The 25,547-nt window shown below is 45.8% G+C and overlaps 1 protein-coding gene across 1 annotated transcript in view; it reads right to left on the bottom strand.

The window, feature by feature from the left end:
- Positions 1–21,669, bottom strand: part of LOC110512269 (zinc finger protein GLIS2-like) — a 74,651-nt gene extending 52,982 nt beyond the window's left edge. Inside the window, exon 1 of the mRNA XM_036939102.1 lies at positions 21,397–21,669. The gene's annotated coding sequence lies outside the window, so the exon portion shown is untranslated. The remainder of the gene's footprint in view (positions 1–21,396) is intronic.
- Positions 21,670–25,547: the final 3,878 nt, after the last annotated feature.

Below are 25,547 nucleotides of genomic sequence, written 5' to 3'. Positions count from 1 at the left end.
TCTGACATAGGGAACAGTATGGAGCCCTAGAGAGAACGATGCCGGCTCTGACATAGGGAACAGTATGGAGCCCTAGAGAGAACGATGCCGGCTCTGACATAGGAAACATTATGGAGACCTAGAGAGAACGATGCCGGCTCTGACATAGGGAACAGTATAGAGCCCTAGAGAGAACGATGCCGGCTCTGACATAGGAAACATTATGGAGACCTAGAGAGAACGATGCCGGCTCTGACATAGGAAACATTATGGAGACCTAGAGAGAACGATGCCGGCTCTGACATAGGAAACATTATGGAGACCTAGAGAGAACGATGCAGGCTCTGACATAGGAAACATTATGGAGACCTAGAGAGAACGATGCAGGCTCTGACATAGGAAACATTATGGAGACCTAGAGAGAACGATGCCGGCTCTGACATAGGAAACATTATGGAGACCTAGAGAGAACGATGCAGGCTCTGACATAGGAAACATTATGGAGACCTAGAGAGAACGATGCAGGCTCTGACATAGGAAACATTATGGAGACCTAGAGAGAACGATGCCGGCTCTGACATAGGAAACATTATGGAGACCTAGAGAGAACGATGCAGGCTCTGACATAGGAAACATTATGGAGCCCTAGAGAGAACGATGCCGGCTCTGACATAGGAAACATTATGGAGACCTAGAGAGAACGATGCAGGCTCTGACATAGGAAACATTATGGAGACCTAGAGAGAACGATGCCGGCTCTGACATAGGAAACATTATGGAGACCTAGAGAGAACGATGCAGGCTCTGACATAGGAAACATTATGGAGACCTAGAGAGAACGATGCAGGCTCTGACATAGGGAACATTATGGAGACCTAGAGAGAATGATGCCGGCTCTGACATAGGAAACATTATGGAGACCTAGAGAGAACGATGCCGGCTCTGACATAGGAAACATTATGGAGACCTAGAGAGAACGATGCCGGCTCTGACATAGGGAACAGTATAGAGACCTAGAGAGAACGATGCTGGCTCTGACATAGGGAACAGTATAGAGACCTAGAGAGAACGATGCAGGCTCTGACATAGGAAACATTATGGAGACCTAGAGAGAACGATGCCGGCTCTGACATAGGGAACAGTATAGAGACCTAGAGAGAACGATGCCGGCTCTGACATAGGGAACAGTATGGAGCCCTAGAGAGAACGATGCCGGCTCTGACATAGGGAACAGTATAGAGACCTAGAGAGAACGATGCAGGCTCTGACATAGGAAACATTATGGAGACCTAGAGAGAACGATGCCGGCTCTGACATAGGGAACAGTATAGAGACCTAGAGAGAACGATGCCGGCTCTGACATAGGGAACAGTATGGAGCCCTAGAGAGAACGATGCCGGCTCTGACATAGGGAACAGTATAGAGACCTAGAGAGAACGATGCCGGCTCTGACATAGGGAACAGTATGGAGCCCTAGAGAGAACGATGCCGGCTCTGACATAGGGAACAGTATGGAGCCCTAGAGAGAATGATGCCGGCTCTGACATAGGGAACAGTATGGAGCCCTAGAGAGAACGATGCCGGCTCTGACATAGGGAACAGTATGGAGCCCTACAGAGAACGATGCCGGCTCTGACATAGGGAACAGTATGGAGCCCTAGAGAGAACGATGCCGGCTCTGACATAGGGAAGAGTATGGAGCCCTAGAGAGAACGATGCCGGCTCTGACATAGGGAACAGTATGGAGCCCTAGAGAGAACGATGCCGGCTCTGACATAGGGAACAGTATGGAGCCCTAGAGAGAACGATGCAGGCTCTGACATAGGGAACAGTATGGAGCCCTAGAGAGAACGATGCAGGCTCTGACATAGGGAACAGTATGGAGCCCTAGAGAGAACGATGCAGGCTCTGACATAGGGAACAGTATGGAGCCCTAGAGAGAACGATGCAGGCTCTGACATAGGGAACAGTATGGAGCCCTAGAGAGAACGATGCCGGCTCTGACATAGGGAACAGTATAGAGCCCTAGAGAGAACGATGCAGGCTCTGACATATTTATGTGTTTTAAAAAAGAGCAGTGTTTTCTACTGGATTGCGGCCGGGTGCTGGACAGAGCTTTGGATCTCCAACGTTATGAGAGTGTGAGTCAGCTGACAGTGTTGAAGAGTGGGAGGAGGAAGGAAGTGAACAGTCACTTCCGGTATCTAGTGTTCTCACTAGCTCAGCATCAGCTGGTTAGTAGGCTGAGTAGGTGTCCACCCATCACCGAACGCTGACGTGAAAGGGACTGTCCTTTCTAGTCATACTATTTCTATGGCAACATCTGCACCGCATATTCTGATGAATGCTATTTTTCAGAAATAAACATATGTTGATTTTGTTTATTTGTTTATTCAACTTCTATTGTCGTCCAAGAGAGGCTGAATGGCTGATTTTTTACATGACATCTGCATAGACTTTCCAAACTTATATAAGTTCCCACATTGGCAGAAAACAGCTACGGGGCGCATATGAATCAAATTTGTGCTGGCAACATCCCCATACTGAGGGTAAATAGTTACAGACAAAACTGTATTTTCCTCTCTGCATACAGTAAGATGAATAATGTCTTATGTATTCAGGAGTTATATAGTTATAGAGCTGTGAAAGTGGGGGAGACAGAAAGAAAAGGAGGTAGAAACAGAGGGAATGAAAGAGGACGGAGGGAGAGAGGGGGGAGCTGAAGTCAGAGGGTGGGTGTAGGGGAGCAGGGGAGGAGAAGAAGGAGGGAGAGAGGGGGGAGCTGAAGTCAGAGGGTGGGTGTAGGGGAGCAGGGGAGGAGAGGAAGGAGGGAGTTAAAAAAAGAGACAGAAGGAGTCACAGGGAGTCAGGTGTGGGAGGTGGGTGGAGGAGGAGTGAAGAGGCAGGGCAAGGGCAGAGCCTCAGAGGGAGCTCTCTGCTGACAGGAATGGGATTTGCCCAGGCACAGGCAGACACAGAGCCAAGCCCAGGCCCAGGCCCAGACTTGAGAGGGCCTTGTTTCTCTCTCACAAATGCCTCATACACTTTTTTTTCTTTCTTCCTCCCTCCCGCCGTCCTTTCTCATCCCCCTTACAGAATCACTCCCTCTTTCAATCTATTTCTCCTCATCCACTTATTGAATATCATTGTCTCTCTCCACACTCTCTCCTCTCACTCCACTCTCTCTCTCTCCCCTAGAACAAACACACATTTACATATGTAGAATCTTAATTCGACCAGATTCTCACTGCAGAAAAATAATCAAGCAGCAACAGGAAATTTGAATTATTGTGTGGATTGTAATTCATGGACTTTGTGTAGGGGTTGATACATTTTTAGTTTGAGCAAATCAAGTCTGACATTTTAGAGTGGAAATTACAAACTTTAAAAGCCTTTTTAGCCTTGAATATATTACAAGTTTGCATTTCCTTCAACAACAGGGTGATCAAATTAAGATCCTACACCTGTACATATTCACGTGCCTTCCTTATATTTACATATTGCATTGCTGCAGCGTTATAATAGTTCTATAATATTGTGGGTCTGTATACCAGAGAATCCAGGGAGGGTGTTGGCCACGTAAGTAAATAATAATACAAACCAGCTGTGGTCCCAGTTAAACTGCTGCTGTCAGGCTAGCATATGACGGTACCCTACCGCAGAGCTTTCTGACAGCGTTAGAGCTTCTGCAAGCTCTACGTAGTCTCATTTGGTAATTAACGTTACTGACCAGAGCTCAAATTGTAGAGCTCTCATTTGGTAACTAATGTTACTGACCAGAGCTCATATAGTAGAGCTCTCATTTGGTAACTAATGTTACTGACCAGAGCTCAAATAGTAGAGCTCTCATTTGGTAACTAATGTTACTGACCAGAGCTCATATAGTAGAGCTCTCATTTGGTAATTAATGTTACTGTCCAGAGCTCATATAGTAGAGCTCTTAGACATCTTTAAAGCTCCTGCATGCTCTAAATGTAGAGCTCTCATTTGGTAACTAAATGTTAATGTTACTGCTAGAGATCATATATTAGAGCTCTAAGTCAGCTTTAGAGTATTTGCAAGCGCTACAGTAGAGTATGCATTGTATAGTTTTGTAAAAAAAAAAAACAGTTACTCATCAGAGCTCATGGAGGCTTATATAGTAGAGCTCTTAGGCAGTTTTAGCTCCTGCAAACTCTAGATGCAGATCTCTCATTTGGGTGCTAAATGTTAAGTATGACCTAGGGATTATAACCTAGAAAGGATTGAATGCAACTAACTTTGTCTAATGCTCAGAGCTCATATAGTAGAGCTCTCATACCGTTTTAGAGCTTTTGTGAGCTCTAGATGCAGAGCGCTCATTTGGGAGCTTAATGTTCAGTATGACCTATATTACCTAGTCATTGCTGTCATTGTCTGTTATTACTGTTATTGTCAACCAACAAACTATAGAAAACTTCATCAAATTAACTCCTCTCCATTGTTTTGTTAATTTCTGTTTTTGTTATAACTTTGGCTTTCCTCCTGTCTTCTGTGTTAACACTCAGACTTTCCCCCATCAAGTTGTCTGGTCTGTCTATTGTTTTTAAGATGTCTCAGAGCTGAAGTTCTCTCACTCCAGAAACACAGGGCAGCTGGAGGGAGGGAGGGAGGGAGGGAGGGAGGGGTACTGTAAGGCGGGTGGCGCCTGGGGGTGAGGCACAGAATTGTCAGTGTTTATTTTGGAAATGCAGCCCTGCAGACAAACAGCAAGGGAACTGAACCCATAGCGCAGGGGAGCCTTCAAGTTCACCATGACATATCCTACCTTAGTTCCTGACTTCAACTGTTCTCTTCTGGGATGTCCCATCCCATTCAGGTGATCAGGACTGGGGGGACTACAGTAAATACAGGTTAATGAAACAACCCCCAGAGTACATGAATGATCTGCTCCAAGGAGGAAACGGTGAGGCCTTGTTGTGATTAGTGGTTACAGTTTAACTGGAGAGGTATGCATGGTCTGTGGGCTGGGAGGGTCGGGGCCGAGGCCCAGCCAGATAGGAGTGGTTTTACTGGCCTGGACCCAAATTCATACCTCAGAGTAGAAGTGCTGATCTGGGATCAGATCCCCCCCCCCCCCCCAAGTAATAATATTCATTATAATCTAATGGCAAAACTTGTCCTAGATCAGCACTGCTATAGTCTGAAGACGAGCCCAGGGGCGAATGGGCCATATTTATAAAGCGTAGGAGGGTTGGTCTAGGATCAGTTCCCCCGTCCATGTAATCTTATTCAATTTGATCTAAAAGATTAAACTGGTCCTAGATCAGCACTCATATGGCTCTATTTTAACAAACCTAATGCAATGGAAAATCTAAGCACTGGCGGTAGCTATAGGTTCGGGGTGTCAGAAGTATTTATTCTATTTTCATAACCAGAATTAAGGACACAGTACAGGGCGGGGAGGTGAAAGAGCTGGATTTTCATGAATAAACAATGTGTGTCCAGGCTTGACCCCTCACTGGCCAATCAGAATGTGCTCCATGGCTAAATATGTGTCTTCTTGAACTTGTGTTTTTACAGTCTTGTATGTATTGTGTTGTCATCCACTCCGAATCGAATGTTAGTCCGTTGTAGCCTATTTTGTTAAATAGTCTACACAAACAAAATAACAACATTTCGGCCTATCCCATATTTGCTAAATATGTTGAATATGTTTTTGAACAGTAATTGCATGGCTTCAATATGGAAATATACTGTTAACATAGCATTCCCAGTGATATAAGCCTACTGTAAAATGCATTATGTCTGAGCCATGGACGTGTCTAGCGTTGTCAATAAACCAGATTATTTCACTAGTGGTAACATCTAAAAACACAGCGAATAATTCCAATCAAAATCGAATAAAACTACATAACTTGTTTTAAAAAATGGCTCCCCGTGGGCTTGTAATATTAGGCCTAAAACAACATAGACTTCGGAGGGTTTTACGCACATCCAAACTTTTCACACGAGTGAAAAGAAAGTAGTGACTTTACCACGTGACAAGTAAACAAACAAACAAACAGGTAAATATAGCCTACAAGCAGATTCAGCACCACAGACATCGATCGGAATTCCCACGATTTGACAGTTAGGTCCAACAGAGAAAAGGGGAAGACGCATTTTTTTTAATAACTTGATGTTCCTAAACAGGCTTCCGACAGTTACTGACACCTTTCATGCAATGGGAATCCCACATAATGAGTACAAACGTTTCCCAGAAGCTGGACGAAAATAATGTCCAATATAAAAAGAGAAATGACTGTTTTGCTGCTTGTGATTTTTTAATAAACATTGGTGATGTATATTAGGTTACTGTGTGCGCCTCCACTGACAAAATACCGCTATGATCAGCTTTAAGTCGCTCTTAAATATCCCCAGGTAGGCTCACTGAAATTGCCATATTGGCACGTGTTTTTAAGGACACGCCTCAAATATTTCCACCCCTCCCACCTCAGCGCAAGCAATCGATGTTAGACAGTTAAATTGCCGAACCTGGCGTTAGGGCTGGAAAATGCCAATGCGGCAGTTTTTACAAGACGAAATTGCAAACTAACGTGCGTTTGACACTTGCGCCTCCTTACCGCCAGCCCAAAATAGAGCCCCTATTCTCTGAGACAATTTGTGAATAGGAGCCCTCGCCTCTCAGCTCGAGTGTGTCAGGTTTGGCTACGGTCTTTATGGCAGTTCTGTCTCTACTCTCTGTGTAGGTCCAGGAGTCTGGCTGGCCATCACCACCCCACACAGACACCTCATGTTGAAACTATCCAGAATATGTGTGTGTCACCTACTCCCAGTCTCATAGCAGCAGATAGTATGGGCCAGTTTCCCAGACATAGATTAAGCCTATGCCTGGACAAAGAAGCAAATTTAAGCATTGAGAATGCTTTTTAGTCCAGGACTAGTCCTAATCTGTGTCTGGGAAACCAACCCTATGAATATACAGCTAGGTTTATAGGCCCTCCCATATTGTCATCACTGTTAGTGATACAACTAAGGAATCTGTATGTAGCCCACTTAATCATCTTTACTATATCCTGACTTCTGTCTATGAGGTGTGGTAATGTGGGTTGCACTCCCTCTTCATGTATGATTTCCCCTTCCTTCAGATGCATGTGAACTGTTTGCATCTCCCTATAGGGAGTCTCAATCTGCCCCATGAGTCTGTGGCTGGGCTGGAGACAGTGAGACCAGCCACCATACTGTGTGTGTGCGTGTGCGTGTATGTGTGTGTGTGTGTGTGTGTGTGTGTGTGTGTGTGTGTGTGTGTGTGTGTGTGTGTGTGTGTGCGTATGGTTACCATTGTGACTGTGACAGAAACACATAATCATTTCCACCTGTAGATGATTCCAAAGTTAGTAAGAATTCTACCTCCATGGCTGTGATCAGTTTGCCGCAGTAACATTCCATTCCAACTCCTCACAGCAGTTGGTACAAACGGCTGTGTTTTATTAAGCTGCTCATCTCTGATATTGTGATTCTGTTTCCCTCCAAAACAGGTGGCAGCCGAGTTGTCCCAACAAGCATAAAGGGCATAGTTGACTGAGAGTTCAGTAGGCTCTCTATCTCATCTCTCTCTCATCTCTCTCTCTCTCTCTCTCTCTCTCTCTCTCTCTCTCTCTCTCTCTCTCTCTCTCTCTCTCTATCTCATCTCTCTCTCTCTCATCTCTCTCTCTCTCATCTCTCTCTCTCTCATCTCTCTCTCTCTCATCTCTCTCTCTATCTCATCTCTCTCTCATCTCTCTCTCTCTCTCTCATCTCTCTCTCATCTCTCTCTCTCTCTCTCTCTCTCTCTCTCTCTCTCTCATCTCTCTCTCTCTCTCTCATCTCTCTCTCTCTCTCTCTCTCTCTCTCTCTCATCTCTCTCTCATCTCTCTCTCATCTCTCTCTCTCTCTCTCTCTCTCTCTCTCTCTCTCTCTCTCTCTCTCTCTGACACACAAACAAACAGACACGTACACAAATAAACTGCAATTTAACAGGATTTACTTGAAGCCTGAAAATCCCATCAGGGACACATCATTTTATACCCTCAATCCCATTTCCCTACTCCATGGAGGGGACAATCCCTGCAGCTCACCATCAGAGACGTCACAGCAGCACCAGTCACTTTGCCTTTCTGACAAGTATAGATAGATAGACGTAAAGCAAACATGTTGACATGAGTACCCTGATATCGGGGAATTTGTGCCATTCTGAAAAAATTGTTCGATTTTTGTACACACTGAGTGTACAGTGTACACACTGAGTGTACAATACATTAAGGACACCCCTCCCCCTTGTGCCCTCAGAACAGCCTCAATTCATCAGGACATGGACTCTACAAGGTGTCAAAAGCGTTCCACAGGGATACTGGCCCATGTTGACTCCAATGCTTCCCACAGTTGTATCAAGTTGGCTGAATGGCCTTTGGGTGGTGGACCATTTTTGATACACACAGGAAACTGTTGAGCATAAAAAACCCAGCAGCGTTGCAGTTCTAGATTTTTTAAAAGCGGTGTGTCTGGCACCTACTACCATACCCCGTTCAAAGGCACTTAAATATTTAGTCTTGCCCATTCCCCCTCTGAATAACACACAATCCATGTCTCAACTGTCTCAATGTTTTGTCCATGATGTTGTGTACACTCAGTGTAGATTAAAAAACATGAGCTGGCACACACCCAGAAAAAATAGTGTGTGTGGAGGTGCTGACTAACGGCGAATAAACTATAAACTATCAAAATAAAGAAAGTAGCACACTCCATGTATAAACTCCCAGCAACTGAATGGGGTTTTACCAGCGTTTCGGCATCACAGACCCTGAGGAAGGCACAGTGATGCCCAAACATTGGTAAATACCCATTCAATTGCTGGGAGTTTATATGTGCGACTTTCTTTATTTTGATAGTTTACACTCAGTGTAGATAGACATAGATAGCAACATACTTAATATCCCAGAAAAAGGTTCAGGAACAGTATAGTTGTCACGTGATAATGTCAGTCATTCTATCACATGGAGTTCTTTTCAAACAGTGCTATTCAGTGGGGGGAAATATTTTGTTGGGGAGTAAATGTTTTTATTGATTCTCTTCATTTTGAGATAAACCTTTAAAGGATTGAAGGTTATGTTTTATGTGAAAATGAGAATTTGCAGATTTTAAGGTTGTGTCATTAGATTTGGGGTTGTCAGAAATTCTGGTGAAAAAAATGGGGTTCCCGTCGAAGAAGTTTGAATACCAGTTTTAAACCAAGAAACGGTGTGTTCAGCGCTCGTGTCAGTGAGGAGAAACACGGGACAACTACAGGGAAATGGTAGTTAAATGTCAAGTGCAGTACGATGTCTACGGATTGCGGTTTGTTTAAATCCCGGCCTTAGCTATTCAAGAGGACTAAACTACTACCTCAGCGTGGAATGCTTTTGGATAACCAGCCTCTTGACTGAACCCTGTGATTGAGCGGGTGACACTCCCGCCACGAGGAGCCATAGCTCCAGATAAGTGGGTGGGTGGGGGTAGGCTTCTCCTGGAGTCCCTCGCGGTGCTGATAAGTGTGTGAGTGTGAGGGAGTTGTCTCGGCTTGTCCCCACTTGTCTCCACTGCGTGCCTCGACATTCACTGGCCGCTCTAATCCAGGACCCCTGCTGCTGCGTTGCCTTTCAGCCCGACCGTAATCCACTGGCTGCTATTGGCATCCCACTGAGATATTAAATCAGACACACGCAGTCCCAGAGTGTCTAACTGGGCTCTCCATTCTCCAAGCAGTGGCTGTGACACTGAAAGTTTAAACAAGCCACAGAGTAAATGCTCAGACACACCAATAGCATCTGCTGGCTCAGAGTACTTAGCACCTCTGAATGTAATTTGCGAAACGAGTGGGCACCGATTTAACTTGTAGAATCGCGTGAAAAATGACGTCAGTCTGACGTCTACAGCAGGTGGTCCCTAAAACACAGCGGGCTGAACGATCTGAAGATAAACGGTGGATCCACATTTGGTGAGATGTGTGAGAGCCTTAAAAGCGCTCGGCTAACAGTTCTCTTTGGTTGTCTTACCTGGGTTAATTTCAGTGGTGCAGGTTCTAGTGGATTACAGTGAGCAATAAGAAATCCATCTCTGCCTTTTTTGATGAGTGCAACAACTCCTTTTTAACTTGAATGAGTCTGTTTGGACGTTCTACTCCTTATTAACTTGAATGAGTCTGTTTGGACGTTCTACTCCTTTTTAACTTGGATGAGTCTGTTTGGACGTTCTACTCCTTATTAACTTGAATGAGTCTGTTTGGACGTTCTACTCCTTTTTAACTTGGATGAGTCTGTTTGGACGTTCTACTCCTTTTTAACTTGAATGAGACTGTTTGGACGTTCTACTCCTTATTAACTTGAATGAGACTGTTTGGACGTTCTACTCCTTTTTAACTTGAATGAGACTGTTTGGACGTTCTACTCCTTTTTAACTTGACTGAGTCTGTTTGGACGTTCTACTCCTTATTAACTTGACTGAGTCTGTTTGGACGTTCTTGTTACGGTGAGTGAATGAGGACCCAAAAGCGAACTAACTTAAACAGAGCTTCTTTAATAACCAAACATAGGTAGGCTCAGATAGACCGGCAGATTCCGACAGGACAGGACAAGGTTACAGCAAACATGACGATAGTCTGGTTCAGGCATGAAACACAACAAACAAGAATCCGACAAAGACAGGAGCAGAAACAGAGAGAGATATAGGGACCTAATCAGAGGGAAAAAGGGAACAGGTGGGAAAAGGGGTGACGAGGTGGTTAGGAGGAGACAAGGCACAGCTGGGGGAAAGAGGGGGAGAAAAGGTAACCTAACAACGACCAGCAGAGGGAGACAGGGTGAAGGGAAAGGACAGAGACAAGACACAACATGACAGTACATGACAGTACCCCCCCACTCACCGAGCGCCTCCTGGCGCACTCGAGGAGGAAACCTGGCGGCAACGGAGGAAATCCTCGATCAGCGCACGGTCCAGCACGTCCCGAGAGGGAACCCAACTCCTCTCCTCAGGACCGTACCCCTCCCAATCTACGAGGTACTGGTGACCACGGCCCCGAGGACGCATGTCCAAAATTCTACGGACCCTGTAGATGGGTGCGCCCTCGACAAGGATGGGGGGGGGGGGGGAAGACGAGCGGGGGCGCGAAGGACGGGCTTGATGCAGGAGACATGGAAGACCGGGTGGACGCGACGAAGGTATCGCGGAAGAAGAAGTCGAACTGCGACAGGATTAATGACCCGAGAAATACGGAACGGACCAATGAACCGCGGGGTCAACTTGCGAGAAGCCGTCTTAAGGGGAAGGTTCTGAGTGGAGAGCCAAACTCTCTGACCGCGACAATATCTAGGACTCTTAGTTCTACGCTTATTAGCAGCCCTCATAGTCTGCGTCCTATAACGGCAAAGTGCAGACCTGACCCTCTTCCAGGTGCGCTCGCAACGTTGGACAAAAGCCTGAGCGGAGGGGACGCTGGACTCGGCGAACTGAGATGAGAACAGCGGAGGCTGGTACCCGAGGCTACTCTGAAAAGGAGATAGCCCGGTCGCAGACGAAGGAAGCGAGTTGTGGGCGTATTCTGCCCAGGGGAGCTGTTCTGACCAAGACGCAGGGTTGCGAAAAGAAAGACTGCGTAAGATGCGACCAATAGTCTGATTGGCCCGTTCTGCTTGACCGTTAGACTGGGGGTGAAAGCCGGAAGAGAGACTGACGGAAGCCCCAATCAAACGGCAAAACTCCCTCCAAAATTGAGACGTGAATTGCGGACCTCTGTCCGAAACGACGTCTGACGGAAGGCCATGAATTCTGAAAACATTCTCGATGATGATTTGTGCCGTCTCTTTAGCAGAAGGAAGCTTAGCAAGGGGAATGAAATGAGCCGCCTTAGAGAACCTATCGACAACCGTAAGAATAACAGTCTTCCCCGCTGACGAAGGCAGTCCGGTGACAAAATCTAAGGCGATGTGAGACCACGGTCGAGAGGGAATGGGAAGCGGCCTGAGACGGCCGGCAGGAGGAGAGTTACCGGACTTAGTCTGCGCGCAGACCGAACAAGCAGCCACGAAACGACGCGTGTCATGCTCCCGGGTGGGCCACCAAAAACGCTGGCGAATGGAAGCAAGCGTACCCCGAACGCCAGGGTGGCCGGCTAACTTGGCAGAGTGAGCCCACTGAAGAACGGCCAGTCGAGTAGGAACGGGAACGAAAAGAAGGTTCCTAGGACAAGCGCGCGGCGACGGAGTGTGAGTGAGCGCTTGCTTTACCTGCCTCTCAATTCCCCAGACAGTCAACCCGACAACACGCCCCTCAGGGAGAATCCCCTCGGGGTCAGTGGAGGCTACTGAAGAACTGAAGAGACGAGATAAAGCATCAGGCTTGGTGTTCTTAGAGCCCGGACGATAAGAAATCACGAACTCGAAACGAGCGAAAAACAGCGCCCAACGCGCCTGACGCGCATTAAGTCGTTTGGCAGAACGGATGTACTCAAGGTTCCTATGGTCAGTCCAAACGACAAAAGGAACGGTCGCCCCCTCCAACCACTGTCGCCATTCGCCTAGGGCTAACCGGATGGCGAGCAGTTCGCGGTTTCCCACATCATAGTTACGTTCCGACGGCGACAGGCGATGAGAAAAATACGCGCATGGGTGGACCTTGTCGTCAGAGAGGGAGCGCTGAGAAAGAATGGCTCCCACGCCCACCTCTGACGCGTCAACCTCGACAACGAACTGTCTAGAGACGTCAGGTGTAACAAGGATAGGAGCGGATGTAAAACGATTCTTGAGGAGATCAAAAGCTCCCTGGGCGGAAACGGACCACTTAAAGCACGTCTTGACAGAAGGCCGAAAGGAAGAACCCGGTATTCAAAGTGCCCTAACGGAGTGTTAAACGCCGTCTTCCACTCGTCCCCCTCCCTGATGCGCACGAGATGGTAAGCGTTACGAAGGTCCAACTTAGTGAAAAACCTGGCTCCCTGCAGGATCTCGAAGGCTGAAGACATAAGAGGAAGCGGATAACGATTCTTCACTGTTATGTCATTCAGCCCTCGATAATCTATGCAGGGGCGCAGAGACCCGTCCTTCTTCTTGACAAAAAAAAACCCCGCTCCGGCGGGAGAGGAGGAGGGGACTATGGTACCGGCGTCAAGAGCTACAGACAAATAATCTTCGAGAGCCTTACGTTCGGGAGCCGACAGAGAGTATAGTCTACCCCGGGGGGGGGTGGTTCCCGGAAGGAGATCAATACTACAATCATACGACCGGTGTGGAGGAAGAGAGGTGGCCCTGGACCGACTGAACACCGTGCGCAGATCGTGATATTCCTCCGGCACCCCTGTCAAATCACCAGGCTCCTCCTGTGAAGAAGAGACAGAGGAAACAGGAGGGATAGCAGACATTAAACATTTCACATGACAAGAGACGTTCCAGGAGAGGATAGAATTACTAGACCAATTAATGGAAGGATTATGACAAACTAGCCAGGGATGGCCCAAAACAACAGGTGTAAAAGGTGAACGAAAAATCAAAAAAGAAATGGCTTCGCTATGATTACCAGAAACAGTGAGGGTTAAAGGTAGCGTCTCACGCTGAATCCTGGGGAGAGGACTACCATCCAGGGCGAACAAGGCCGTGGACTCCCTTAACTGTCTGAGAGGAATGTCATGTTCCCGAGCCCAGGTCTCGTCCATAAAACAGCCCTCCGCCCCAGAGTCTATTAAGGCACTGCAGGAAGCTGACGAACCGGTCCAGCGTAGATGGACCGACAAGGTAGTGCAGGATCTTGAAGGAGAGACAGGAGTAGTAGCGCTCACCAGTAGCCCTCCGCTTACTGACGAGCTCTGGCCTTTTACTGGACATGAAGTGACAAAATGACCAGCGGAACCGCAATAGAGACAGAGGCGGTTGGTGATTCTCCGTTCCCTCTCCTTAGTCGAGATGCGGATACCTCCCAGCTGCATGGGCTCAGCACCCGAGCCGGCAGAGGAAGATGGTAGTGATGCGGAGAGGGGGGCAACGGAGAACGCGAGCTCCTTTCCACGAGCGCGGTGACGAAGATCAACCCGTCGCTCAATGCGAATAGCGAGTTCAATCAAGGAATCCACGCTGGAAGGAACCTCCCGGGAGAGAATCTCATCCTTTACCTCTGCGCGGAGACCCTCCAGAAAACGAGCGAGCAAAGCCGGCTCGTTCCAGCCACTGGAGGCAGCAAGAGTGCGAAACTCAATAGAGTAGTCTGTTATGGATCGATTACCTTGACATAGGGAAGACAGGGCCCTGGAAGCCTCCTCCCCAAAAACAGATCGATCAAAAACCCGTATCATCTCCTCCTTAAAGTCCTGATACTGGTTAGTACACTCAGCCCTTGCCTCCCAGATTGCCGTGCCCCACTCACGAGCCCGTCCAATAAGGAGAGATATGACGTAGGCGACACGAGCAGTGCTCCTGGAGTAAGTGTTGGGCTGGAGAGAAAACACAATATCACACTGGGTGAGGAACGAGCGGCATTCAGTGGGCTCCCCAGAGTAACACGGCGGGTTATTGATTCTGGGCTCCGGAGATTCGAAAGCCCTGGAAGTGGCCGGTGGATCGAGGCGGAGATGGTGAACCTGTTCTGTGAGGTTGGAGACTTGGGTGGCCAGGGTCTCAACGGCATGTCGAGCAGCAGACACTTCCTGCTCGTGTCTGCCTAGCATCGCTCCCTGGATCCCGACGGCTGAGTGGAGAGGATCCGAAGTCGCTGGGTCCATTCTTGGTCGGATTCTTCTGTTACGGTGAGTGAATGAGGACCCAAAAGCGAACTAACTTAAACAGAGCTTCTTTAATAACCAAACATAGGTAGGCTCAGATAGACCGGCAGATTCCGACAGGACAGGACAAGGTTACAGCAAACATGACGATAGTCTGGTTCAGGCATGAAACACAACAAACAAGAATCCGACAAAGACAGGAGCAGAAACAGAGAGAGATATAGGGACCTAATCAGAGGGAAAAAGGGAACAGGTGGGAAAAGGGGTGACGAGGTGGTTAGGAGGAGACAAGGCACAGCTGGGGGAAAGAGGGGGAGAAAAGGTAACCTAACAACGACCAGCAGAGGGAGACAGGGTGAAGGGAAAGGACAGAGACAAGACACAACATGACAGTACATGACAGTTCTACTCCTTTTTAACTTGAATGAGTCTGTTTGGACGTTCTACTCCTTATTAACTTGAATGAGTCTGTTTGGACGTTCTACTCCTTTTTAACTTGACTGAGTCTGTTTGGACGTTCTACTCCTTTTTAACTTGACTGAGTCCGTTTGGACGTTTTTTCTTGGTAAACCATTCTCAAGGTTCTAGCATCTGTTGGTACTTTCAACAACAGGAATGTGGTTTCTATTGATTTTGATATTTCGCTGTGTGTAGGCTATTGTTGAATGATGAGCCTGATATTCTTTACCTCTTGCCTGTCATCTTGGGGAACCATGGCTCTTCCATTCAGTTTAGTAGGAATTTATATTCTGGCCAAAAGAAGTCAGGACTGCTATATGATTTACATCCTACCAACATACATAATCTGGGGGAAATAAATCTCTGACATTCATTTTTAGTGTGCATTTCTTAGCTTGTCCCAAAAAAGAAAGCCTTATAGTTCTATGTGGTTATACCCAACAACATGTCTCTTGGTTGGCTGTCTATGATACAGGCCAGGGGCATGATGATCCATCCATCAGGACACGCCTTATTTTCCCACAGTGCAGCTGTCTGCCCTCAGAGGGTGAAAGGCGCCCTAAGGGCATGACTTCAGAGCTGCGGGGGTGGTGCAGGGTGGGTTCATATGGCATGAAACTCTGGATGTGGAGGGGTACCACATGCTGCACAACACCATGCCCAGATGGAGTACTCACTACAGGAGTACTCACTCACTGGCCTCCTGGGCTTTTCAAGCATGACAGTCGAGGGTTTACTGAAAATGGTGAGACAAACAAAAAAATGTAGTCATCGGCAGTCCTGTGGGCGAAAACAGCTCGTTGATGAGAGGTCGAAGGAGAACGGCAAGAATCGCGCAAGCTAACAGGCGGGCCACAAACAGACAAATAATGGAGCAGTACAACAGTGGTGTGCAGAACGGCATCTCAGAACGCACAACTCGTCAGTCCTCGTCACGGATGGGCTATTACAGCAGACAACCACACCGGGTTCCACTCCTACCAGCTAAAAACAAGAAGCGGGCCACCAACACTGGATAATTGAGGAGTGGAAAAACATTGCCTGATCCGCCGAATCCCAGTTACTGTTGCGTCATGCTGACAGCAGAGTCAGGATTTTGCGTAAGCAGCGTGAGTCCATGGCCCCATCCTGCCTGGTGTCAACGGTACAGGCTGGTGGCGGTGGTGTATTGGTGTGGGGAATGTTTTCCTGGCACATGTTAGGTCCCTTGATACCAATTGAGCAACATTTCCATGCCCTGAAGAATTCAGGCTGTTCTGGAGGCAAAGGGGGGTCTGACCCAGTACTAGATTGGTGTACCTAATAAACTGAGTACATCTACAGTACATAATGTATGCTTGCAGACTAAACCTTCATTGACACTCTTAGTTGACTGTCTAAGGCAAGCTTCCTAAAGGCTATGTTCCAACTAGCACGCTGTACTAGCAAAGCAAACTACTAAAGTTCCCAATAGACTCCTCTACAGTTGAAGTTGGATGTTTACATACACTTAGGTTGGAGTCATTAAAACTTGTTTTTCAATCACTCCACAAATTTCTTGTTAACAAAATACAGTTTTGGCAAGTCGGTTAGGACATCTACTTTGTGCATGACACAAATAATTCATCCAACAATTGTTACCAGACAGATTATTTCACTTATAATTCACTGTATCACAATGCCAGTGGGTCAGAAGTTAACATACACTAAGTTGACTGTGCCTTTAAATAGCTTGGAAAATTCCAGAAAATTGGCTTTAGAAGCTTCTGATAGGCTAATTGACATCATTTGAGTCAATTGGAGGTGTGCCTGTGGATGTATTTCAAGGCCTACTATCAAACTCAATGCCTCTTTGCTTGACATCATGGGAAACTCAAAAGAAATCATCCAAGACCTCAGAAAAAAAATTGTAGACCTCCACAAGTCTGGTTCATCCTTGGGAGCAATTTCTAAACGCCTGAAGGTACCACGTTCATCTGTACAAACAATAGCACGCAAGTATAAACACCATGGGACCACGCAGCCGTCATACCGCTCAGGAAGGAGATGCATTCTGTCTCCTAAAGATGAACGTACTTTGGTGTGAAAAGTGCAAATCAATCCCAGAACAACAGCAAAGGACCTTGTGAAGATGCTGGAGGAAACAGGTACAAAAGTATCTATATCCACAGTAAAACGAGTCCTATATCGACATAACCTGAAAGGCCGCTCAGCAAGGAAGAAGCCACTGCTCCAAAACCGCCATAAAAAAAGCCAGACTACGGTTGGCAACTGCATATCGTACTTTTTGAAGAAATGTCCTCTGGTCTGATGAAACAAAAATGGAACTGTTTGCCCATAATGACCATCGTTATGTTTGGATGAAAAAGGGAGAGGCTTGCAAGCCGAAGAACACCATCCCAACCGTGAAGCACGGGGGTGGCAGCATCATGTTGTGGGGGTGCTTTGCTGCAGGAGGGACTGGTGCACTTCACAAAAATAGATGGCATCATTAGGCAGGAAAATTATGTGGATATATTGAAGCAACATCTCAAGACATCAGTTAAAGCTTGGTCGCAAATGGGTCTTCCAAATGGACAATGACCCCAAGCATACTTCCAAAGTTGTGGCAAAATGGTTTCAGGACAACAAAGTCAAGGTATTGGAGTGGCCATCACAAAGCCCTGACATCAACCCTATAGACAATTTGTGGGAAGAACTGAAAAAGTGTGTGCGAGCAAGGAGGCCTACAAACCTGACTCTGTTACACCAGCTCAGTCAGGAAGAATGGGCCAAAAATCACCCAAATTATTGTGGGAAGCCTGTGGAAGGCTACCCAAAACTTTGACCCAAATTAAACAATTTAAAGGCAATGCTACCAAATACAAATTCAGTGTATGTAAACTTCTGACCCACTGGGAATGTGATGAAAGAAATAAAAGCTGAAATAAATAATTATCTCTACTATAATTCTGACATTTCACATTCTTAAAATAAAGTAGTGATCCTAACTAACCTAAGACAGGGAATTTTTACTATGATTAAATGTCAGCAATTGTGAAAAACTGAGTTTAAATATATTTGGTTAAGGTGTATGTAAACTTCCGACTTGAAATGTATGTGGACTTTTAGGGTGGACATTGGGACTGAGCCTTATTGTGTGACTGGACCAGAGAAAGACTGCAGCTCAGTGATGGGTACTTTAATGGTCGAGCCCGTGTCAAACCTGTGGTTCCAAACCAGGAAGAGCTGTACAGCACCAACTGTTGCCTCACACAGCTGTCCAAGCTATCCACATCTGGCCAAGCATGCAGGCAGGACAAAACTATGCACAGCGCTAGGCAGAATGCTCTGTGTATACACACACTCACAACTACAAAAGCACACACACAGACAAATGTGTGCACACACAGACACTAACAAGAGCATGCACACACACACACACACACACACACACTATTGAGGTGTGAGACCTTGGAATAGGATCACCACCACAGAGATACACAGCTGGACATCAGTGGTTATCTGGCCTGTGGCCAGACTGACCGACTAACTGACTGCCTCACAGAGAGCAGCAATGAATACTGTAGTGAGTGGGAAAATCATTACCATGCTGGCTAACCATGCTGCTGTCTGATGAAAACCGCTAACCCTCAGGAGAACTGATCTCAGTCATCTCTCAGTCTGTCGCTCATCAGCTGATTGGTTACACAGAGTTGTGTGTGTGTGTGTGTGTGTGTGTGTGTGTGTGTGTGTGTGTGTGTGTGTGTGTGTGTGTGTGTGTGTGTGTGTGTGTGTGTGTGTGTGTGTTAGAGGTCGACCGATTAATCGGAATGGCAGATTAATTAGGGCCGATTTCAAGTTTTCATAACAATCAGAAATCTGTATTTTTGGACACCGATAAGTCAGTTAAGAACACATTATTTTTTTCAATGGCGGCCTAGGAACGGTGGGTTAACTGCAGAATGACAGATTTGTACCTTGTCAGCTCGGGGTTTCAAGAACCGTGGCTTTTGTGGAGCAATGGGTAACGATGCATCGAGGGTGGCTGTTGTCGATGTGTTCCTGGTTTGAGCCCAGGCAGTGGCGAGGAGAGGGACGGAAGCTATACTGTTACACTGGCAATACTAAAGGGCCTATAAGAACATCCAATAGTCAAAGGTATATGAAATACAAATGGTATAGAGAGAAATAGTCCTATAAATCCTATATTAACTACAACCTAAAACTTCTTACCTGGGAATATTGAAGACTCATGTTAAAAGGAACCACCAGCTTTCATATGTTCTCATGTTCTGAGCAAGGAACTTAAACGTTAGCTTTCTTACATGGCACATAATGCACTTTTACTTTCTTCTCCAACACTTTGTTTTTGCATTATTTAAAGCATGTTTCATTATTTATTTGAGGCTAAATTGATTTTATTGATGTATTATATTAAGTTCAAATAAGTGTTAATTCAGTTTTGTTGTAATTGTCATTATTACAAATAAAAGTTTAAAATCGGCCGATTAATCGGTATCGGCTTTTTTTTTGGGTCCTCCAATAATCGGTATCGGCGTTGAAAAATCTAGTGTGTGTGTGTGTGTGTGTGTGTGTGTGTGTGTGTGTGTGTGTGTGCGTTTGTGTGTTCCTGTTTGGATGTGCATGCGTTCATGCGTATGTGTGTTTTTCTGTGTCTTCATGTGTGTGAACACATGCACGTGCCTGTGTCTATGTAGATGTGAAGAGCACCTGGAATACGGCCCTCACACATAGTCTCATAGTTCACAGCAGTATTATGGATGAAATAGTGGACAGGGGGCTTGGATGGGAGGCAGCTCTCTAGGAGATTCAATATCCCCTTCTCTTCCTGTTCTTCTTCCCCAAAACCTCCAGTGGGCCCCCAGCCAGACCTCCCTCCAGTGAGTCTCATATATATATATATATATATATATATATATATATATATATATATATATATATATATATATATACACACACACAGTAGGCTACACACACACACTTAAGAAACATATTCAAAAACACCAACCCCTTGAAAACATTCAAACTTTCATCCAGCCCCCAACCAACCCCCTCCAATCCAACCCCCCTCAGAAAGTAAGAGTGTGCCTGGGTTCATAATGTAATGTTTTATAATGATCAGGCCTCCTCATGGGTTGGTTAACTGTATTCTGCCTTGGCAGGCCTTCACCCTTTTCCCCTGGCCTCATCTGGGACAATGGGAGGCAGCCAATCGGGAGAGGCTCTGTCCCAAACCTGCTCCCCGAGCTCCAAATGTGCACACCATTAGGCGCAGGGACAGAGCAATTGCTTAATTGGAGGAAAATAGCCTCTTTATCCAGGCTTCTGCCCACACAGATCATCTGCTGCCCCATTGCCCAGTACAGTGTAGCTGTCCTGGTCTGCTATTGGTTTGGGTGCTTGGCCCTTGAGAGCAACTCTGAGTTATGTTTTGTTAAATTGGGAACTGGCAACATAACAATGGTGATATTTCATGACAGTGCCGTTATTGGATCCCAGTGTTGTTTGTTCACCTGCTGTTAAGAGAGAACATTGAGTCTTTAGGGTTTGCAATAGCATATTTTTGTTTAAGGCTTTGAATATTGATAATGTATCACAGTAAACTGATGTAATGGTAGAAATAATACCGATAGTGTTCTGCTTCTGGTTCTGAATCTGACTCCATTCCATCATCGCGCAGAACTGAAATCCTTGACATGCCCCGCGCATATGGCTTCACTATTTGAGCCGATGCAACCCCACAAGGAGAGTAAGGCCTCGCTTGTCATGCGCGCTCTGAAAATGTGTTTCTGGGGGAATTCTACTTTTTGTTGGGTGTGACTGTCAAGCAGACATGTCGTGTCCCTATGAATATGAGGAGTGACACGGTGTCTTTGTAAATCACAGACGCTGGCGGTGCACGTAGGCCTACGCCATGGCCAGTGTATAAAGATATGACAGGCAGTCCAGGGAGAGCGGCGGCGGCTCTGGACAACGGAGCAGGGCTGGCGCACCACTGTGGACTCAGAAATTAGGTCAGTCCGCCCTGTCCTCCTTGAACTCTGCCCATTTCACATTTCACCGACTATCTCGGACACACAAGACCACATTTACAAACATCAAATATACCATACGGGAACAAACTGCCCGTGCAAATTATGTAACGCCTATATGTCATCCAGTGTAACAATAACCCGACACACAGAGAAGGATAGAGGGAAGGATATAGGGGAGTTGTAGGCTGAAGGCAACGGGCTTACCTTAGGGAAAAATCCCGTGGATATGGCCGAGATGTCTCCGATGTATTCCCTCTCCGGCAACAAACTTTCCACTCCGTATGTTTGTGCAAAAGCCTCTCGATGGCAATTTCCCCTTGCAATTCTGTAATGTTGTCCTCGTTCAAAGCACTAAAGGAAGCTGACACGTCTAAATACAATAGTATGTGTCGAGTGAGGCGGTCCGTTCCCAGACCATTGGTTTGAAAAAGAAAATGGAATAAAACGAAGACGATAAGATTCTTTCACAAGCAATACGAGATAGTATAGTGTTGATGTCAGTTACCGGGGATGAGATCATTTCTCGTCGCCAGAAACCCGTTCATTTTAGGCTAAACACCCTAAACTGTATCCATAGTCTAAACTGTTCCGTTTTGGAAAATTAAGATCACTGGTTGTAAAATGTGCATAAAAATTACGCGTTCGGTTTCGTCTTGGATTCAAAGTGCATCGCTTAATGGCAACGCTGGTCAATTAGGGTGTTCAATGGGTGGTCGTTCTCCAGGGAGTAGGCTATAGGAGGGGTGCGCTGGGAGATACAGAGCCGAGAGATGTCGCGAGGGGGGGGGGGGGGGGTCTTCTTCGCTCGTTATGTTTCCAGATGCCGACTCCCTGTGGTTACAAACGGAGGTGTTGTCCTTATAGCTTTCTATTATTCTATTTCTCCCTGTCTCTCACTCTCCCTCTTGCTCTTTTCTGTTCTCGCCTATTTAGTCCTCAAGGAGACGTGTTTGGTAAGGTGGTCTCCCCGCGTCCGTCTGAGAGGACCCGAGCCAGCCCGTGATCTCCCTCTCCTCGCGCGCAGCAGACTAGCCCCGGCTCTGCCAGCTCAGCGCATGCTTGCTGCTCCGCCCATCCACCATGGGCAGTCAGTCCTCAGCTCCTCTCAAAATAAGTCTCTTTCCTTCCCCGCGGAACATACCGTTTTCTTTAACCCGCTTTAACTCTTACAATGAACCATACAGAAAATCATAAGGGATATGTATGTCTTAGGAGACAATTGGTTTGCATGTTTTAACGCATCTGTGTTACTGGACACGTCTCTGTTTTCCCAAGTTTAAACAGGAAATTGCTGAGCTTCTTTAAAAAAAACTCCTTGCCACATATTTGGTGTTCATATTTAACCCGTTAACTTCTTTATATTCAACAAACGTGTTTCTAGTTGTTTTGGTGTCTTATAAGTGACATCTGCTTATTTTCTATTCATTCGCGTTCAGTTTATTAGAGATGATGGGAGAAAATAGTACTATTGTAAATATACCTATATAAATGTCTATCTTTTTGTCTATTGTTATTCAATTACTAAATTAATTTAGGAAATGACAGGGACCAATCAATGTACTTAGGCTACCTACCAAGTCAATGAATTCCTAATGCAATAGGTGGCACATACCTAGGCCCATAGCCCTAATAATTATTCCAGTGCACCATTAGGTATAGCCCACTTGTGTTGCTTAGGGAGAACTCCGATACACTGCCTCGGAGTACCAAAAACCCAGAGCAATTATGGTGTTTCAGGTAAGTGCTGAACCAGTAACATTGTTTTACCTCATCTAACCACCAGAGGTCGTGTCAGTAACAGTAAATTGTGAATTTTGACTCTCCAATCTGGTCATGAGCTACAAAGTGAGCAGGCTTTTGTTCCAGCCCATCATTAATACGCCATATTATCTTGACGAGTAGTTAATAATAATACATGTTTAATTGTCATATGCAGTGAAATTGGTTGTTTTACAGGGTCATACATAGTGGCACAGCGCCCATGGAGCAAATTAGATTTAACTGCCTTGCTCAAGAGCACATTGACAGATTTCTGATTTTTCACCTTGTCGGCGTGGGTATTCGAACCAGCGATCTTTCGGTTACTCACCCAACACTCTAACCGCTAGGCTACCTGCCGCCCAGTTGTGTCTGGTGTTTTAGTGATGGGTTGCACATATGTCTAGCTCTCCCAAGACTAGGACTAATGATCAAGTCCAACATAACTTGTGCATGATATTGGGTGAATACGTCTGTCTCTGGGAACATATGGGTCAATATGTCTGGGGCATACGGTAAGTAACGAGGAAGTTATGCAACACCTGTGTTGTGTACAGAACTCTTTGGACCTATAGTGGCTGGTACCTACCTAGTGGTACATCCAAAAATGTTACATTCGTAGGCAAATACACTCACACTAAAGTACACAAATAAACATAGCCTATATTAATGTGTAAATAATTATTATTGATGAAAACAGCCATGCAAACAGGTTATTTAAGGTGAAGGGTAAGTCATGTGTAGCACCACAGCCACCAGACAGACAGTTATCACATAACTCTAAACATAATGGCAGGTCGACAACATTACTTGACTGTATAGCCTTTAAGTGTAGGTCTACGTGCATAAATCAGCTTGCGTGAACCTGTTATATTAGAAACTTTAAAGTAGATATATGCAAAATACTTGTAACAGATTACATTATAACATATAACAATAGCCCCCAAGCAACATGTTCACGCACATGTTATGTTCATGTTAGACTGAAGGGTATGAACATGACACTTAACTAATTCATTATATTCCTGTTCAACTGTGTTGCCTTCGTCCTTTTGTGGTATTATGCCAGTGTCCCTGGCTGTCCTCCGGGGCCTGTGTGTGTGTGTGTGTGTGTGTGTGTGTATGTGTGTACTGGAGGAGAAGTGTAGCCCTATGAGCAATGATGACTGGTGCAAATATATGTAATAACAGATTCATTGCCACCTTTACCGATGTACAGTATATTAGATTTGTTGCAGAGTTTTTTTTTTTCCTGTAAAACGAATCCAGTTGTTCATTTGTTTTATGACTAGGTAGACTACTGAATAAACACTGTTGGGAATGCTCAGATTCAGGTGTGAAGGGCAGAATCAGAAATGAGACTGGAGGCATGAGTTTAGGCTCTTAATGGTTACCCATATTAGTGATGTAATAGGCTACTTTGCTCATAATTATGTGTATAGGCTATGCAACTAACAATGTTCTCTGACATAATGCAAAATGCTCTAATCTTTCCTGCCCTCCATTTATTACAGGTATGTTATTCAGACCATTCAGATCACATGGGCACAATATTAAAGTTACATAGGAATGTGGAATAGCCTCCCTAGATGATGTCTCTTTAGTAGCTGAAAATAGTTGTGTATTGTCAATGTCATCTGCAATACTGTGTATGTTGCATGGTGCATCACGCTGCAGGACATGCACCAGGTCTTCCTTTTCCATGGCAGGACCTAACCTGACCACCCAGTGAGCTCCTTTAGCCTAGAAGCAAAACCAGCTGACTGCAGGCTTTCATTTTTTTTGTCAATGAATCTAGGTCCAGCCTATCTATGATGTCATATAAAAACTATTAATCGCTAATAGCATAGGAAAAGCAATAGCTGGGGCGTGTCAATAAGTCGCTAAATGATCCTGTGCTAAACTTGCGGATTGCCTGCAGTTTTGGGAGAAAGATGGCGCTATACTATAACGCCGTAATAGCCTGGCATGCAACATTATGCACAGCAACAGCAGCAAGTGTAACAATTGTTGCAGCAGCGACTGATCAGCCGTGAAATTGACCAACATTGTAACATTGCTACACACGCTTATCCTACACACATTTCCGGGTGCAAGAGTACTGCTCCCATTTTGTGGCTCGAGTTCTGTTCTGCTCGCACAGCACGCACCAACAAGGCAGGAGTGGCGATTAGGTAACTCTCCTCTCCTACACCCAAAATGGTGAACACATTCAGCTGTTCAATGTCAGCTTCTTTCTCTCGGCGCTGTTTCCCTTCGCTCCTCTCCCCACTCGAGCCCCCCACAGTTTGTTGCTGTTTTTGTGAGCCCTGCCAACTCGTCAGCTGATCCCGCTTGTTCGCTTCATAGTGAGAGGAGACCAGTGCCCCTACATCAGACTGGTTTCCTCCGCTCTATCGCTAACATTTCGAAAAACATCGTAGATTTAAAATAATTAAGTGACGCATGCAAAAAAAATAATGTTTTTCCTAATTTACGTGGAAAATCCTCACAAAATAGATAATGTCATAATAACTGTAGATTAGGCTACTAGGATTCGAGATATAGCATCAGTGATCGGTATCACTCAATGGAAACAATTCTACATTTGTGGCTAT

This window comes from Oncorhynchus mykiss, chromosome 12 (assembly GCF_013265735.2).
Source record: "Oncorhynchus mykiss isolate Arlee chromosome 12, USDA_OmykA_1.1, whole genome shotgun sequence".
Taxonomy (NCBI): Eukaryota; Metazoa; Chordata; class Actinopteri; order Salmoniformes; family Salmonidae; genus Oncorhynchus; species Oncorhynchus mykiss.
This window is presented reverse-complemented; position numbering and strand designations above follow the sequence as displayed.